The sequence below is a fragment of the Crocodylus siamensis genome, chromosome 4 (genome assembly GCF_052110815.1).
Source record: "Crocodylus siamensis isolate JL-2025a chromosome 4, ASM5211081v1, whole genome shotgun sequence".
In the NCBI taxonomy this organism is placed as follows: domain Eukaryota; kingdom Metazoa; phylum Chordata; order Crocodylia; family Crocodylidae; genus Crocodylus; species Crocodylus siamensis.
Window position 1 is genome coordinate 101,588,606 of NC_143398.1, and position 15,694 is coordinate 101,604,299.

The following is a 15,694-nucleotide window of genomic DNA, read 5'->3' on the forward strand; positions in this document are numbered from 1 at the left end:
GGATCACCAAGATAAAGGAATGTGTACAAGAACAGCATTTCTTCCTAAGATTTCCTTCAATTCTCAATTTGTGCTTGAATTCCATCCCCAGCTAAAGCTAGAAGACAGACCCCAGAACCAGGCCACTGGCTCAGAACTTATTCAGAAACCTCAATACAGGAGATCAAATGACCTGTGCTTACTTAACCCTATGACTTAAAATAAAATCCTTCTCCAACTGATATTTCCCCTTAAGCTTTTACCTTCTAATTTAAAGTAGCCCTAAATACAAGTTTTTATATAAACCCTTAGAAAGCCAAGAACAGCTTGTATCTACAACCTTAGCTCCTACATAGCAAAATGCATCTCATCAGAAGGTGGATCCCTTTTTCTTTTAAAGGAGCTAATTTAAAGGGGGTTGTTGATTTAACTCAGTGCACCTGAAGGGCTCTCATTAGTTTTCTTGTCAGCTACCAGCTTTGCTTGATTGCTGCAGCCTCACTAAAACAGAATGAGGGGCAGGGCATTATTAACTCTCTATCTACTGGCCTTCATGTAAGATCCTTGGCATGATTTTACAGGCCCAGTGTTTGATTCTTAGTTAATGTAAATTCTCATTAATCTGTTGGACCTAATGAGGCTGCATGTCATCTGCAGGTGAATCTGGTCCATGTTATCATTACCATATAAATTAGTTGGAACTGTTTAAAGAATGCAGTAGGTATGAAAGACTTCAACAATTCATCTGCTTTGGAAATTAAGACAAGCTTTATTTAAATCTATCATAAGAAAAATAGTTTTTTTAAAAAAAGAAACTTAAAAGAAGCCTGAGAATGATTAAAATGGGCCCAAACTAACCAGAACAAACATATTCCTCAAAGCCACCCTCCAGAACAGAGGATTCTGGCCAACAGTTTGATGCACGCTGTAGGGATATCTTTGAGAAATGTAACACTGGAATCAATTTTGTCCTGTGGGAGAACAATAAAAATCATGAGCCAAAGTCTGCCCTTGGATGCATATATAGACTTCCATTGATTTCAGTTGTAGCCACACACATGCACCTCAGGATGGAATTTGGAACCCTACATCTTTAATCCACGATCTCTACTGAATTCAGTTATTGCACAGGCTGTGAATGGGAGAGTCAGGGTTGCCTGGTTGTAACTGAGACCAGAATTTGGTCCATTTACTGCATGCGCTGTGTCTGAAGTGGGTTTTCTTCTATTAAAGAAAACCAATTTTGCAGGGTTATGGAAAGTCATAAATAGCATATCGTTAAAAACTTCCAGTCTGCAATATAAAATGCACCCTGGAAAAGTACTTAAATTAACAGAATCCATCTTCCAGAGTCAGTGCATGATTTACTATAGAAAAAGAATCAGGAAAGACTGTTTCAGTGTCTTTGATTCTATACTAACCTGATTTCTCTTCTGACATGCTGTCTGTCTTGAAGGTTCTTTAATGCTGTATCACTTAACTTCTATCAGGCATTATCCGTGCAGAAATATGACCCTTTCCTCAAATGTATTATTACTGCATCCATTTGCCTCTCTTTGTTTTGCTTAGCAACACTAGGCAAATGATTACATACCTGAAGATGTCAAAAACATACATCATAAATCATTGGGAAGTAACAGCAATTTTGAATACACTCACTGATTTCATGATACACATTAAATACATGTGCTGCACTAGAAGTGATTATACATAATTGTAGGCCATTAACCTTAGGTGAATCATGTGCCCCATGATGATATATCTTAACCTTATACTGCTCATGGACGTGTTCTCTAGAGCTTAAAGGAGAACTTTAAATCCTCCTGTAGAATCTGTCAGAGAATTATATCTCAGGGGCGCATCTACACGAGACACTACAGCGCAATAGCACTGCTGGGCACTAACCGTGCTGCAACACTACTGTGCAGTAGCATCTGGAAAAAAACCATGTGGTGACGGTACTACACAGTAACACTGGTTACTGTGCAGCCCACTGCTCAAGTAGGCACAGCCAGGTATAATCAGAATTTGTTGCTCTTGGAAGTTTAATACTTTAACTTCCTTAGGCTCCTTTGAAAAGCCTAGCCTCAATGCAATTAACTTTTGATATGTACAAAGAGCATCAAGGAGCTTTCCTCCCATTGAAAGTAAATGCAACTTTGGTGTCAAATCCCATTTTTGCCTTTGAGAATCTTCTTTTAGAGGTTTTAACAATGTGAGTTCTATTCACTTCAAGGGTTGCTATGCACAGGTCAGATCTCTTATCTGGCTTTTAAAATCTCAATTATGTTTTTAAAAAAAATTTCTGTCAATCTCTGTTAAATAGCACTTCAGTGTTTTAACCCTATTAAGCTCCACAGAAATTTTCTACGAAAGCTTGCCAATAGAAACCTTCAAAAGGTCTAACTTTAAATCAACATGACCATGACCCACAATGAAGTTAAAAACACTGTAGTTATTTTTATTTAATCTACTGACACATTTAGAAGACAGAAGATTATTTCCCTCCTTCCTGCTTGTCTCCTAATCTTACTTTTATTTTTGTGTGTGAGGCAACCAAACAGGCTGAAGTTAGTTAGGATCTGTGAAGAAATGTGTGGAACTTTATTTAACTTCTCTAGAGGAAAAAGGTTCTCTGCTTGATTTATATGAGACATTTAGGGTTGCAAGATTTTAGTAGGTTGCTGCAACACATTGTTTGACCCAGGGATAACGAGAACTGTATGTGTCTTAAACCAAATGTAATTCAAATCAAGTTTGGGTTTAATCCAAACCTAATAGGGGTGTGGATTTATTCAAGACAAGCTTTATTTCAAGGTAGCTGGGTTTAGTTGAAGTCCTCAGAGCCCTCACATTCTTAAGAACCTAGGTCCCCTAACACTCTTGAGAGAGGACTCAATATATCCCTGTGCTCTACACACCCTTGGACTATAACATCCAAAATGAAACTGAACACAAACTCTCGGGCTAGCCTATGAATATTGAATGCTTCCAGAAGATCCTCTTAGAACTCTATTCCTATTAGGACTCCATCTCCTATACTGGGCGCCTTTGGAATCACTTGTGAAAAAAAATCACAGGATAACAAAATGAAAGTCAACATCAAACTATTCAAAAAATCTACAGTTAACTGTACTCCTTAATACTATTCCCTAGGTGGCATTTTCTCTGCCAGATGTCCCATGTCCCAAAAACAGTTGTCTCCAGCAAACCCAGCCTTCTTCCCAGGCTCAGGCAAATACACGGGCCTGTACCTACCCTAAAGGTTAACTGTGTATTGGACCAAAGGTGGAACCTGGTTCCAAAGTAAAGGGCCGGAAGGGCCTGTCACAAAGAATGAATTATACCTCCAGCTCCTTTCTCCATCTCTAGCACCTTTGACTACTGAAGCTGTAGGAGTATGGTGCAGGGAGAGAAATTAGGGAAGTCCCAGTTTTAAGGTTTTCATACCCCAGACCATGAATCTTTCAAATCTCCATGGTGAATGGTAAGGGAATGATGCCTCCATGATAAACAAGTACCCTGGAATCTGCATATAATACCACTGGAGGTTTCATTCTCCTGGGTGAGATGTTGTGACAAAGAGCACGTGGGCAAGGTTTTTGGAAACAAACTGGATTTTAGGAGAAATTTAAACTGTGCAAAACTTGGGAAATGAAGTCAGCACAGCTCTTAAGATCCTTATAACTATATTCATAGTTTCTCCCGCTTGCAAAGATATGGGACTTGATTCCATTCCTAATAAGAACCCATCTGAGCAATACTAGACTCGCAGCATATTTAATTCAAGGTTTATTTCATACAGAACCAGTGGATATACTGAATTAGATTATCATGTTGTGTCCTCCATTCAAGTCCTATTTTAGTTCACAACTGCAAGTAGGTTTGGTTTTCCTGGACCCTGCTACCCAAAACTGCTGAAGCAACTTGGCAGAACTGGCAGTTTCTACTCAATGAGACCTTCTGGATTGCAGTAACAGGGTACTGCAGGATCAGGATCGAGTGGGACAGGCAGGGAAGTTTAGGAAATCCCTGTTGGCACTATGCGTGACTTGGGACTGGGCTACTATTCTCTCCTTTTTTATGAGATCTTAGAGCATAATTTCTGATGGGGCGGGGGGGAGAACAAACCAAACATTTATCATCTTAATTACAGGAAGCATCTATTCTACATTATTTATGAAAAAGGAATACTATTTCAATATCAGTTGCTGTAAGAGAGAGTATTTAACATAGTTTAGAACTTGGACTGTATGTTCCCTGATCAAATATCAGGCAGTGCTTGTAAAAATAAAAATAAATTCTCATTATTACAGCTCTCTTTATCTTGATGACCTGAATCAGGCAAAGTGGATGGTCAAACTAGATGACTAAAGTGGTCATTCTAGCCATGAAATCTGTAAATTTAAGAACTTTAAAACAAAAACAAAGCACATTTAAGTATTCCTCACATTTCTCATTTGACATATCCACAGAAGGGCACCTGGTTCCTGGTGAAGTCCCTTAGACTAGGCTTGATACAAGCACAAGTAAGTGAATGTTTTCTCCTTGTAAACAGAATCTCTCCGTCATTTAGTCTTGTTTGCACCATCAGCTCTGTGCAAAACTCATACAAACATGCCATTTCCTTTCCAGAAATCTTGCTGCTGATAAACTTATCTCATGCCGACTTGGATAATGGATGATTCAAGTGTCTTGGCAAGTCTTCTGAAAGGCTTGACTGTCATCAGCTGATATGGCAAACCTGTATGCAGACACAATGGTTGCAAAGGAAGCAAAGAGGTAAAATAAACACCACAATATCTGATGAAAGATCAGAGCCATTAAAATTCCAATCCTGAAGAGTGGGTGGACTGGGGAGTCCCTTCGACTCTGTAATCATTGTGCAGAACATGCTGTATTCCACAAAATACCAAATGGTTTAGAAAAAGTCATCTACGTTTTTATTACAATGTTGTGTAGCTGCCTGTTTGTTATGATTTATGTGATAGAGCTGTTTTCTGATAAGAGCACTTGTTAGTGCTGGCCAAGGCTGGCTAGACCCTCCACCAAGGCCTTGCCCCCCCCCCCCGCTCCCTGCCACTAAAGTGGTCAGTTGGGGTCAGCTGATCCTCCATTCCCCTCTATTTGAACCCCTGCACAGAAACAGGAAGTGTCCGGGTAACAAGGCTTAACCTGTTCCCAGACTACCGTGCTGTTCCTGCTGGCTTGTGTTCTATTTCTCATCTCTGCTTGATCTCTTGGCTACTTGATCTAGCTCACCCTATGACTCCATGCTCTGCCTGATCCTCTGGTTCCTGACTTGATTGGTTCCCAGACCCAGTTCTTGGACTGACCTCCTGGCTTCCTGACCTGGCCTGTACCTGGATTCTGTTCACTCTTCCTGACCCAGGCTGGGTCCTTATTCCTTGAATGACCTGTGACCTGGCTGCCTACAACCTGGTATGACAGTTCACCCACAACTCTCCCCCAAAAATATTTATTATTAAGACTGCTTAAAAATGTACTTCTTCACTAATGCTTTTGGAATGGTACAGTGACCTTTTCAATCTGATCAGCATTCATCAGTTTAAAATGTTTCTATTGCAAAAAAATTAACCTAATTCCTACCCTGATTATAGGCACCATAGGGTAGAAATCAGGCCTAAGTGATGGATAAGCCTTATGTTGACTAAGAACAGCAGTGAATTTCACCCACTGAAGATACTGGAGGACTGGTAACTACTTGCAGATGGCAAGTTTGAAGATTTGAGTGGTGGCCATGCTACAAATTACTGCATGGGTAGTGTGTAATGACTAGTGACCTACCACATTCACGATTTTACAATTTTTGCAGAAACCACAAGTTTGGTAGGTCCCCATGAAAAAACACAGGGACTGCATAAAAGCAGGAAAATGGGGGGGGGGTTGGGGGCAAGGGGGGAAGAAAGCTGCAAATAGAGGCCTGATGTCCTAAAGGACGGGGGTGGGGAGTTAGCTTTTCATGGTGGAGTGCAGTGGGCCCTCCCACGCCACCTGTCAATCTCTGCAGAGGGGCAGGACATCCAGGGCCCCTCAGCCAGTCAGAGCCATGTTGGGGAGCCTGCCATATTCTGCAACAAAAATAACACCTGATGCCCCACCAGGACCACGCAATCTGAACACAGCCTCCATGAATTAGGTAGGTCCCTACTAATGACAACTGATGTTCTTATTGAACTTTTAAGTTCAATGAAAGAAAAACGTGAGCCAGGAGGTGCCAGGCAGTCTTTCTGGAAGTAATTTTTCTAACTTGTGTATTATTTTTCACAGTGTGAGCATGTTCCACACATGCACTAGCATTATTACATTGGACACTGATGCCATCAAGGTTGCAACATCTACTTGTTCTTCTGCTTCATAAGGAAATGCCTATTTTGGCAAACACTTGCTTCTGATCATACCAAGTTATCTGGCATTCAAACTGTAAGAGTGTGACCAAAGAATTAAGAAAAGAGACCAAAAAAATAAAAATCCTTTTGAGATAACCAACCAAGTTTGGAACGCTTTCTCTCTCCCACCTGCAGATTTAGAAGCTTTAGGTTGAAATCCTTGCAAGTTTTGCCAACATTTCTTGCAGATTTCCATTGCCTTAGCAACACATATTGTCTTTCAAAGAAAACAAGTTGGTTTTGTCTGTCATTGTTTAAATGGTCTCAAAATTCTTCTATATACAAGTTACATCAATGTTTTATTTAGCTTCACTGTTCAGTAGTTCTCCAGTCTTAACATCCAGGCCAGTATTAGGTAGGTCTGAGGATGCACTGACACTGAACTATCATATGGTTTCTGTTTACTAGAGAGCCAGAAGAAACATCACATAATAGGTCACAGATGTTAAGAGGGAGATGTCCACAGACGTAGCAGATATAAAGAATGTTCTCTATAAATTTATTGAGTTAAACGGTAAATCCATTCCACTTAAAGTATTCACAGGGGCTAAGCTAGGTGTAAATGGCAATTAAAGTACCAAATGACACTGCAACTGCCATAAATGTTACTTGCAAGATGAGGAGAAGTCTTTTTTTGCACACACTACATACTTGGTAAGACACCAGGGAGACAGACAAAAGACAAGCTTAGCCTTGTCTTGAGGACAGCATTTCTCCACCCCACAGGGTCTGTTCTTAAATGGGTGACATCACTACCATTAGTCATCTCTTATTTGAATTGGTCTAGATGAATGATGGCCATAATCAGTAAGAGCTAGCAGCTAATTCAAACCAGTGGAATATGCATTTAGAGAGGCAAGGCAATTACATAGTATAAAAAATCCTGCAATGCATAACAGAGTTTATGAGCAGCTGGTTGATAATAGCTTTTTAAAATAAACATCTAAATGCCCACACCAGATTGCACAAAGTGCTTTGAATCTCAGTGACTGCTTTTTTATTTACCCTCCCAGTTGCAGCTGGAGACACAGAAGGATGACAAGGAATTGATTATTGGTTGCAATTAGGCAAGTCCAGAATGATGGTACCTTTGGTAGCAAAGCAATGTGTTAGCTCTCCCCAGCAGCCTGTTGCTAAAATAATTACTCTTGAAAGAACTCAGGGGAATGTGAGCCATCAATTGGATAACTATCATCTCCTCAATTCTGCTACAAAATTACTCCCCAGGCCTAAGATTAGCTTGTGAAATCTGATGACTTTATGGCCAAAAAGAGTTTGGGGTCATGCAGCATTATGCTAATCGGGTTTTGATTTGATTCGGAGAAATTAAAGGGTCTCCTGATTTGATTCGGATTTGGAGATTCGGCCACCGAATCAGGCCGAATCTACATCAGATCAAATCAGGGACCGAAGCTTTGCACAGCCCTACTATTTACATGAATAATCTACTGTGTTATTATCACATCCAGCCTAATGCAGGAGAGCTCAGCGATACTGAAGAAGGATTCTGAACATATTTGGTTAGTTTGTTTTGACTAAGACATAGAATTGATGTTGTTTTTAGGGACAAGTTCTTTAAAGTTTAGCTTTATTAGTCAATTTTAGGTTATGTTCAGTGCTTATCTGAGAACTTTCTGTTTGCCCTTGTGTTGGTGGCCACTGTTGCATCTGTTCTACCAGACTGCCTGTGGGGTACCACTGTACACTTACTGGGGTGTTCAAGAGTACATAATCTCATTCTTATAACTGTTATTACCAGTAAGCACTAAGGACCTTGGGCTGAGCACTGCCTGCCACACCACCCTCAGTGTATCTACACATTCATTAATACGCTATAGTTACTGTGCATTGTTTAGTACTAGTGTAGCAGGCTTGCCTTTTGGAGCTTGGGTTGAGTCCCAGGCTTGAAATCTTGCTGTTTTGATTGGTGATGCCCATCCACCAATCAGGAGGCAGCAAGAGAAATTGGAGAGGAGTTCCCCCACCCTCCCCAGACCCGGTTGAAGACTGCAACACTCAGGTCCAGAAGACTTCAGGGGCGGAGCCCTGGAGAGTATAAAAGGAGCTGCATGCCCAGCACAAGGGGAACACATCCAGGAGAGAGAAGAGTGGGGCTTAGAAGAGCTGAGGAAAGCTGCTCAGCAGGGCGAAACTGTAGCTCAGAAGTGCCCCTGAAGACTTCCATCAGCAGGGAATGGCAGATGGCTCCAGCAGCTAGGCTCCCGGTGTACAGCACGGCACACAGCATCCAGACCTTGGGAGCTGCATGAGGCGGCTCAGGTCTGCAACCTCTGGTGTGTGGCCAGATACACGGTGCACAGGCATGAGTAGGACCTTTGGAGCGCTTGGGCGGCTCAAGTCCTCAATCCCTGGAACGTGGCTGGGAGCTTGGTGCAGGAGACGCTGCATGGAGGGTCCAGGAGCGAACCGAGCCTGGTGCTGCACAAGGCAGCCCAGGCCTCCCAGCTGTAGCAAAAGGTTGAGTCCAGGGAACCAGACAGTGCTTGGGCTACTGAGCCAGCTGATAGGGCTGAGCCAGAGGCCCCAGAAGCCCTGCATAGCGGAGCCCTGTTCCAGGGGACAGTGACATCCTCGAAGCTCACTGCAGGTGAGAGAGCAGCCTGGCGCAGAGGACGAGGACCACCCCCCAGGCCTGGGAGCCGTGAGTTGCAGGGAAAAGAGGATTCCCACGGGGGGGGCAGTCCCCCCCTAGTTAAATAAGGGCTCCTGAAAGTGGAGGTGCCATTGGGAGGACCCCCCTAAAGTTACCAGCTTCCTTGTAGGGCTTGGGAAAAGCCCAAGGGCATTGCAGTTTCCCCTTGGGATTAAGTTTATCTTTGGGATTTATCTGTTTCAGATCAGTGACTTACCTGTATCTGGAGCACTGGTATAAGGTTTTATGTCATTTACACAGAGGGTATTGTTTATCTTACTGGTTTAGATATCTTATAAATATATATATATATACATTGTACATATGTTTATATCCATGTTCCTTTCCCTTGTGATAAGTTAATGTAAATAAATGTGTATATAGTTAAGTCCCCACACCTGCCAGCTAACAATCCCCTTCAATTAGAGAAGAGGAGTATATACTCGAGTTACCTGGGCTACACTTGCGTAACAAAGTACTAAATCAATGTGCAGTAACTAATGCTTCTGCGCAGTAGTGCTGGTGCACAGCTTCTTAGTGATGCTAACTAGGCAGTAGTCGAATACTACCATGCAGTAGCATATTAGCATGGCGTTTCCCCCAGGTGCTACTGCACAGTAGAATTAGGCTACTACGCTGTTAGCATCTTGTGTAGATGCACCCCCTGAGCCCTTTCAGGATGCACATGAAAAGGAACTGAGCTCCCTTGCAGGAGCCCGTCACCAGAGTGTCCACTGAGCTCAGCTGCAGCAACACAGTTGTACCTTTCCACCAGCATGCCATGGGTGTATGACTGAGACCTGTCACACATTACATTTCTTGATGCAAGCTGCTACCCAATATTTGGGATCCTGCAGGGTGTTCTGGTGAGGAGGAAAAATCAGTGACAGAGTCAGGTATTTTGATTTGACTCTTTTAGTTTACAAGAATGCACAGAGTCCTGCTTGCTTAAGAAATGGGGAACACTCAGACTGCCAGAGAAAGTTTCTCAGCTCCGCACCAGACTTTCTTCAGCTGGCATTCTTCTCTCACAGTCATGTACCCATGCTGACAAGGTTGGGTAGAAAAGCCCTCAGATATCTTGGGCCGTGCCACGGGGCAATTTGTTTAAAGCAGTTCTGTCCAGCTGGCAGCCTGTAGGGCAGATGAGGCCCCCAAAGGGTATATTTGTGGCCCTTGGGCTCCTACTTGGCTGCTGCTCCCCCAAACACTTTAGCTGCAGCAGTAGCTGGGATCTCTTAGATCCAGAGCCCAGGGTACCTGTGCAGAAGGAGATACAGGGAAAGCCCATAGATGAAGAACTGAGGGTGGGGGGAAAAGCACCCTGTGCATGATGCCGTAGTGATACCCATGCAGCACAATGCAGTGGCAGTGGGTGGTGAGCAGCCCAGGGGTCTGTGGCTTGCACGGGTACTGTCCATATGGTATGTGGCCCCAGATGGTGCAGTCTGAATCAGCATACAGCCCACGTCCACTTACAAGTTGGACAGCCCTGGATTAAAGTAGGGGTTCCTAATGCTCTAACTTGGTGCCTTTATTACACCACCATGTTAACACCACTGAAACATGTTGTCACTGCACTGCCTTTTGCTGTACTTCAACCTTCACTGTAGACCATTGCCATACTGGTATGAATGCTAGTGAGGTTCTGTGCCTCCCCCCTCAATCCAACTTGCTTTTATGACTGATGAAGGGAAACCAGGCTGCCGCAGGCTGAATGACTTCTGCCTTAACATAATGGCCCTGCAGGTAGACAGGGCTAGATCCTCCACAGCCCTGCCCCTTGGGAGGGCTTTCCAGCTGTGTAACACAAAGGAGAAAGGGGAGTAAAACTTCACCTTTCTGATATTGCAGTGCGCCCCTCACCCCTTTGCAAAGGGCATGCAACAGTGATCAGGCCACGAGTCTCTGGAGATGTAAGGTTGGCTTACAGATCTGTCATAGAGCTACATGTAAGTGGCAGAATGCTAATGCTTCATGTTAGGACAGGTGGGCCTTAGAGAGCTGTTAAATGTGTGGTGCTTGGGCAACTCAGGTTGGTTAGCTACATCATGACATAAGAATCAAATCATGTGATTCCTACAACAGTCCTCCCTGGCCCACACAGGCCACCCACTAAAGTTCCTGTTAATGCAGTTCCTGCAGCTTTGAAAAGTAAAACATTGTGCTAGAACGGAGGGAGTTTAAAAGGGTATTATTCAAGTGCACTGTAAAATTTCTTATTGTATAAATCCCATTGCTGTGACATATCCTTGACACCTCAGACTGCACAGTCCCTGAGGATCCTACTTCGGTGCTATTAAATATTATCGCCCCTGTAGTGTGAGTTCTTCTTAGAGCCTCATAAAAGAGTCACGAAAGTTATTTACATTCTCCAGTGCTGTTGTATGAAAAACTGCTATGGGATAGCAGAGATGGGCCAAAGCTATGATCCAGATCCCAAGCATGGACATCCTCAAAGCCTAGACGCTCTGGATTCAGAGGTCTGGGTGACCGTGTTAAAGAGGCTCTAACCAGGAGTTGCCAACCTGTGACATGTCACAAGTGGTATGGGCACACAAGCCCCAGGTGCTCAGTAAAAGAAGACACTGGAACGGAGGCAGGGGACTTGAGTCTCCAGCTGTGAGAAGGCAGGATGAGAGGAGGTATCACTGCTAAGAGCTTAGTTTACCCCTACTCTGGCCTTGCAGCTACCATCAAATTCAAGGCTTTGGATCCTCACTCACCATATAAAACTGCAGCAGTTGTGGGATCAGGGAAGGATTAACCTGGCTCTTGGCAGTGATACTTCTTGCAGCAGTGTTCTGCCGCCACTCTGGTGCCCAAGGGTGCAAACCCCAACAGATATGCCTCTAGAAGGGCAGGGATCAGAGCAGCATTTGGGGAGGGAGTGAGGCTTAACTTGTGGCACACCTGCCCAAGCAGTTGGCCACCACTACTCTAGAGAGAAATGAGCCCAGGCCAACTAATTGGGACTACAAACGCTTTGTCGAATGTCAGGTGTCATCATCACTGACTCTGGAGGATATTGTTACATGGTTACTATTTACAGGGGTGAACCATGAAGAGCCCAGGTTGCCCCTTCCAGATTCAGGATGCTTGGGTCTAGAGGGCTGAGGCTCAGAGCCACTGGGTGCTGGTACATGCAGTGGGGGTTTAATTTGGTTTAGTTCTCCCTACATTGAAATGGTGGGTTTTAAAAAATGCACTGTTTCCACCATTTCAATGTAAGGAGAACTATAAACTGACTTAAACCCCCATGGCACAGACACAAGGGTGGGGGCCCAATCCTTACCTGCCTCTTCCACGGTGGTGGGGAGGCAAGCTGAGGGCTACTGCTTCCCTCTGCAGCAGCAGCATCCCCCCAGGTAGCACCCACCCTCCGGCACTCAGCCCGAGGGGTCCTGGACGGTGCCACAGCCATGGAGGAATGCACTGTGCCCCTACCCCCCAGCAGCTGCAGAGATAAGAACTGGGCCCCCCCACATAGCCCAGGCAGGCAGGCTTCAGGAAGGGGAGAAAAAAAAAAGATCAGGCTCCTTGCCGCTTTTTTTTTCTTCTTCAGTTGAGCCTCCCTGCACAAGCTGCTGCTGGATTGCACAGCTCCTGAGCTGCTGCACAGGGCCTAGTGCTTCCCTCTGCAGCTGCAATGCACCCCCCAGGATTGCCCAGACCAGGTGCCAGCAGGTGGGTGCAGCATTTTGGCAACAGGGCAATGTGGCAATGGGGAGAAGCAATGGTGGCAGTGGCTGGATCAGAAGTGCCAACCTACCTTGGGCTGATCTGCATTATTTCAGCTCACCTCTCCTAAAAGGTTGCTGACCCCTGAGCTACACACCAGACTATGAAGCTAAAAGGTAGGAGGGCCTTCCTCCTTCCCCCTACTTCCTGCAGTTACACATGCAGGGCAATTCCACTTGCTGTAGGGTGAAACAGAATGAAGGACTATGTTTCATTGCTAAAACCTGCAGTTGCGTATGTACTGTGCATAAAGGGAAATAGTCCTGAGAATCTACTGGAAAGTTAGCAGAGGGTGTGAGCAAAAGGAAAAGGATGATTTTATTGGGATATTGTTACCAAATCATCGCTCAAAATGAAGAACAGGACTGCAAGTCTGCAGCTGGGAGGTAAAAGAAGAAAATGAGAGCTTTGTTTAAAAATGTGTCATTTTAAAACATAACCCATTCCATCTTGACACAGCATCAGAGGAAGGGCTTAGCATAGCACAGCTAAAATGGGAAGCAGAAGGCTTTATGTTTAAGGGCGCTCTTCTCTCTGCTCTCAAGGCTCAGGGGATTAGCAACAGGGTTTAGAGAGTTCCCTTCTCTGGGATCATCAGTTCAAATCTAAACCCACAGCTACTACCACTAAATGGGTGTTTGGTGTGTTTTCTGTAAGGAGTTGAGGGTCTCAGACCACTTCCTGGTGAACAGGTAGCCCCATTAGCAAATTGTTAGCTTCATTTGAATCCCTTCCCACTCTTTTGGGCAGTCTGGGCAGAGGACCAAGGAAATAAACCATGAAAAATGAATTCCAATATTGCCCTTATATGTAATCTCCTTGGGTAGGGGTAAAGGCACATGGCAGGGTAGCATGGGGAAACCTTCATTGACTGCCCTCTCCCTTTCGTATGGAAAAATACTAGTTTCAGTCTCTTTCTCTTTCCAGGCTGGTATCTTCCATGCATGTGAATGAGAGAGAGAGAAAAAACATGTTTGCCATAGAGTCTTTTGGCAGCTCAGACCCACCCAACTCTGTGACAGAAATAAAGCACAGCCCCAGCTGGAACTGTCCTTGGAAAAACAACAGCTCATTAAATTTATTCTTTTGTTAATTACAGCTCCACGTAGGAAATGAGAGCTGTTCGTTCTAATCTCCATAGAAACACCCAACCCTATTTCCTTCCTAACATGTGTATGCCCCATTGCATAGCGTATTGCTATGGGCTAACAAGTTTTATTGGCTGTTCCATTCTTTTAAGCTAGCACAACATATGTCCAAGATACGCAGTGATCAATTACATTGGAGGGGATTAGAAGATGTCTGTTTTCCTATTTATAGGCATAATTACCAGAAAGCTCAACTACCTTTCCTCTGCGTAATGCATAACAATGGAAATCCAGGTTGATCAGAGCTGTTTGCAGTTTCTTTCTGAACTGGAAATCCATAGAATTTTTTTATGCATTTCTATAAATTTTGGGTAATGCTATGGAATAAAAAGCTACAACTGTGAAAACAGCTTTTACAGCCAAAATTAATCTCTTTGCTGGTGAGCTGTGCTAGCAGGTTATATTCTACTAACTGAAATTTTTCCTCAGGGACTCCAGGCTGAAGCTAATTTGACATCTTAAATGAATTCCAATGTCTCACTTGAAGTCTTCTGGCTAGTGATCTGATAATGACACTATAACTCAACTCTGTAGACTTCCCCTCTGCAAATCCAAGGGATGCTGCTGGGGTTTAGGGGAGGTTAGGATGGCAACACCATGGTTAGGAAATATTTAAAATAACAGTTTCTTGCAGACATCCTGGGCAACACTGAGCAATCACTTATGGCTAAATTTACAGATGAGCACAGTCCTCATGGCACCCAGCTGGAAGTGCTAGTTTCCACAAAACTTGGCATATAACAACGCCCATCATACCAAGGAGTGTTGAGCTCTTAGGGAAAGATCTGCCCATTTTACTTTACTAGTCCATCCCCAAATTGAGACACTTCCTTTCTCTCACGTATGTCCTATTTACAGTGAAGTTCTATGGGACAAGGACTGTCTCTTACTATACATTTCTGGAACCCACTGGGGAAGTGTTTGTTATGTAGCTCCTACTGCACACAATTCACAGTGGACGTCAACACCTAATCACAGAGCTTTATCATGGCTCTTGTTTCTATTGCTAGTACCTCCAGTTTTGATGCAGATGGAGGCTGCCACATGGTGCAGAGTTTACTGTAGTGGAGAACTCTAAATCCTACTATGATCACTAAACACTAGTCCACATGTACTGGGATTTTCATCTCTCTGCTTGTGTTGATGAAGACTTTGAACCTCTATTTCCAAAGCCACCTTCAACCATTCTTCACTTCTTTTTCCCCTTTGCACTCCTTTGGAAAGAGAAAATTTACTTTATGACTGGCCTACCTAGCAACTGCAGTTCATGAAGCATCTGGAAGAAATCTTAAGGAAGAAAAATAAACAAATATATATCTATTGTCCCATGCAGCACCAGTTTTGTAACACATGAGGATTCCAGGCCCTTCCCCCTCAGTGTAACATTTCAAATTAAACCTAATAACATAGCAAATGGAATAAATTTGCATTTTATAAAAAAAGTGAAACACTATCCTAAAGCTTTGAAATCATACCTAACAGCTCACAATTTCCATGTGTCATGTAAATCTGAAGACTTAGCCTGCCATAAACATTTCTGAATCCGCAACTGCATTTAATGCTGCCTTTTCCACACATCAGTGGAAAGAAGAAAAGTGAGTCTGCTCTACCACACCGCAAGTACCTTTAAATATAAAAATGTTTCATAAAGAACACAACTAGGGTCAATGTTTGGAAGTAGTGGGATTAGGTGAATTTTGGATTTTTTAAGGCTATCTAGATTAAATTAGTTTGCGCTTTCAGCAGCTATAGTGACATATCCA

At 43.6% G+C, this 15,694-nt stretch overlaps 1 long non-coding RNA gene across 1 annotated transcript in view; it reads right to left on the reverse strand.

Annotated features, from left to right (window-relative positions):
- Positions 1-777: 777 nt before the first annotated feature.
- Positions 778-15,694, reverse strand: part of LOC149866244 (uncharacterized) — a 36,457-nt gene continuing 21,540 nt past the window's right edge. Inside the window, exons 2-3 of the long non-coding RNA XR_016441582.1 lie at positions 4,431-4,723; positions 778-1,573 (exon numbers count right to left, since the gene is read on the reverse strand). This is a non-coding gene — a long non-coding RNA (uncharacterized LOC149866244). The remainder of the gene's footprint in view (positions 1,574-4,430; positions 4,724-15,694) is intronic.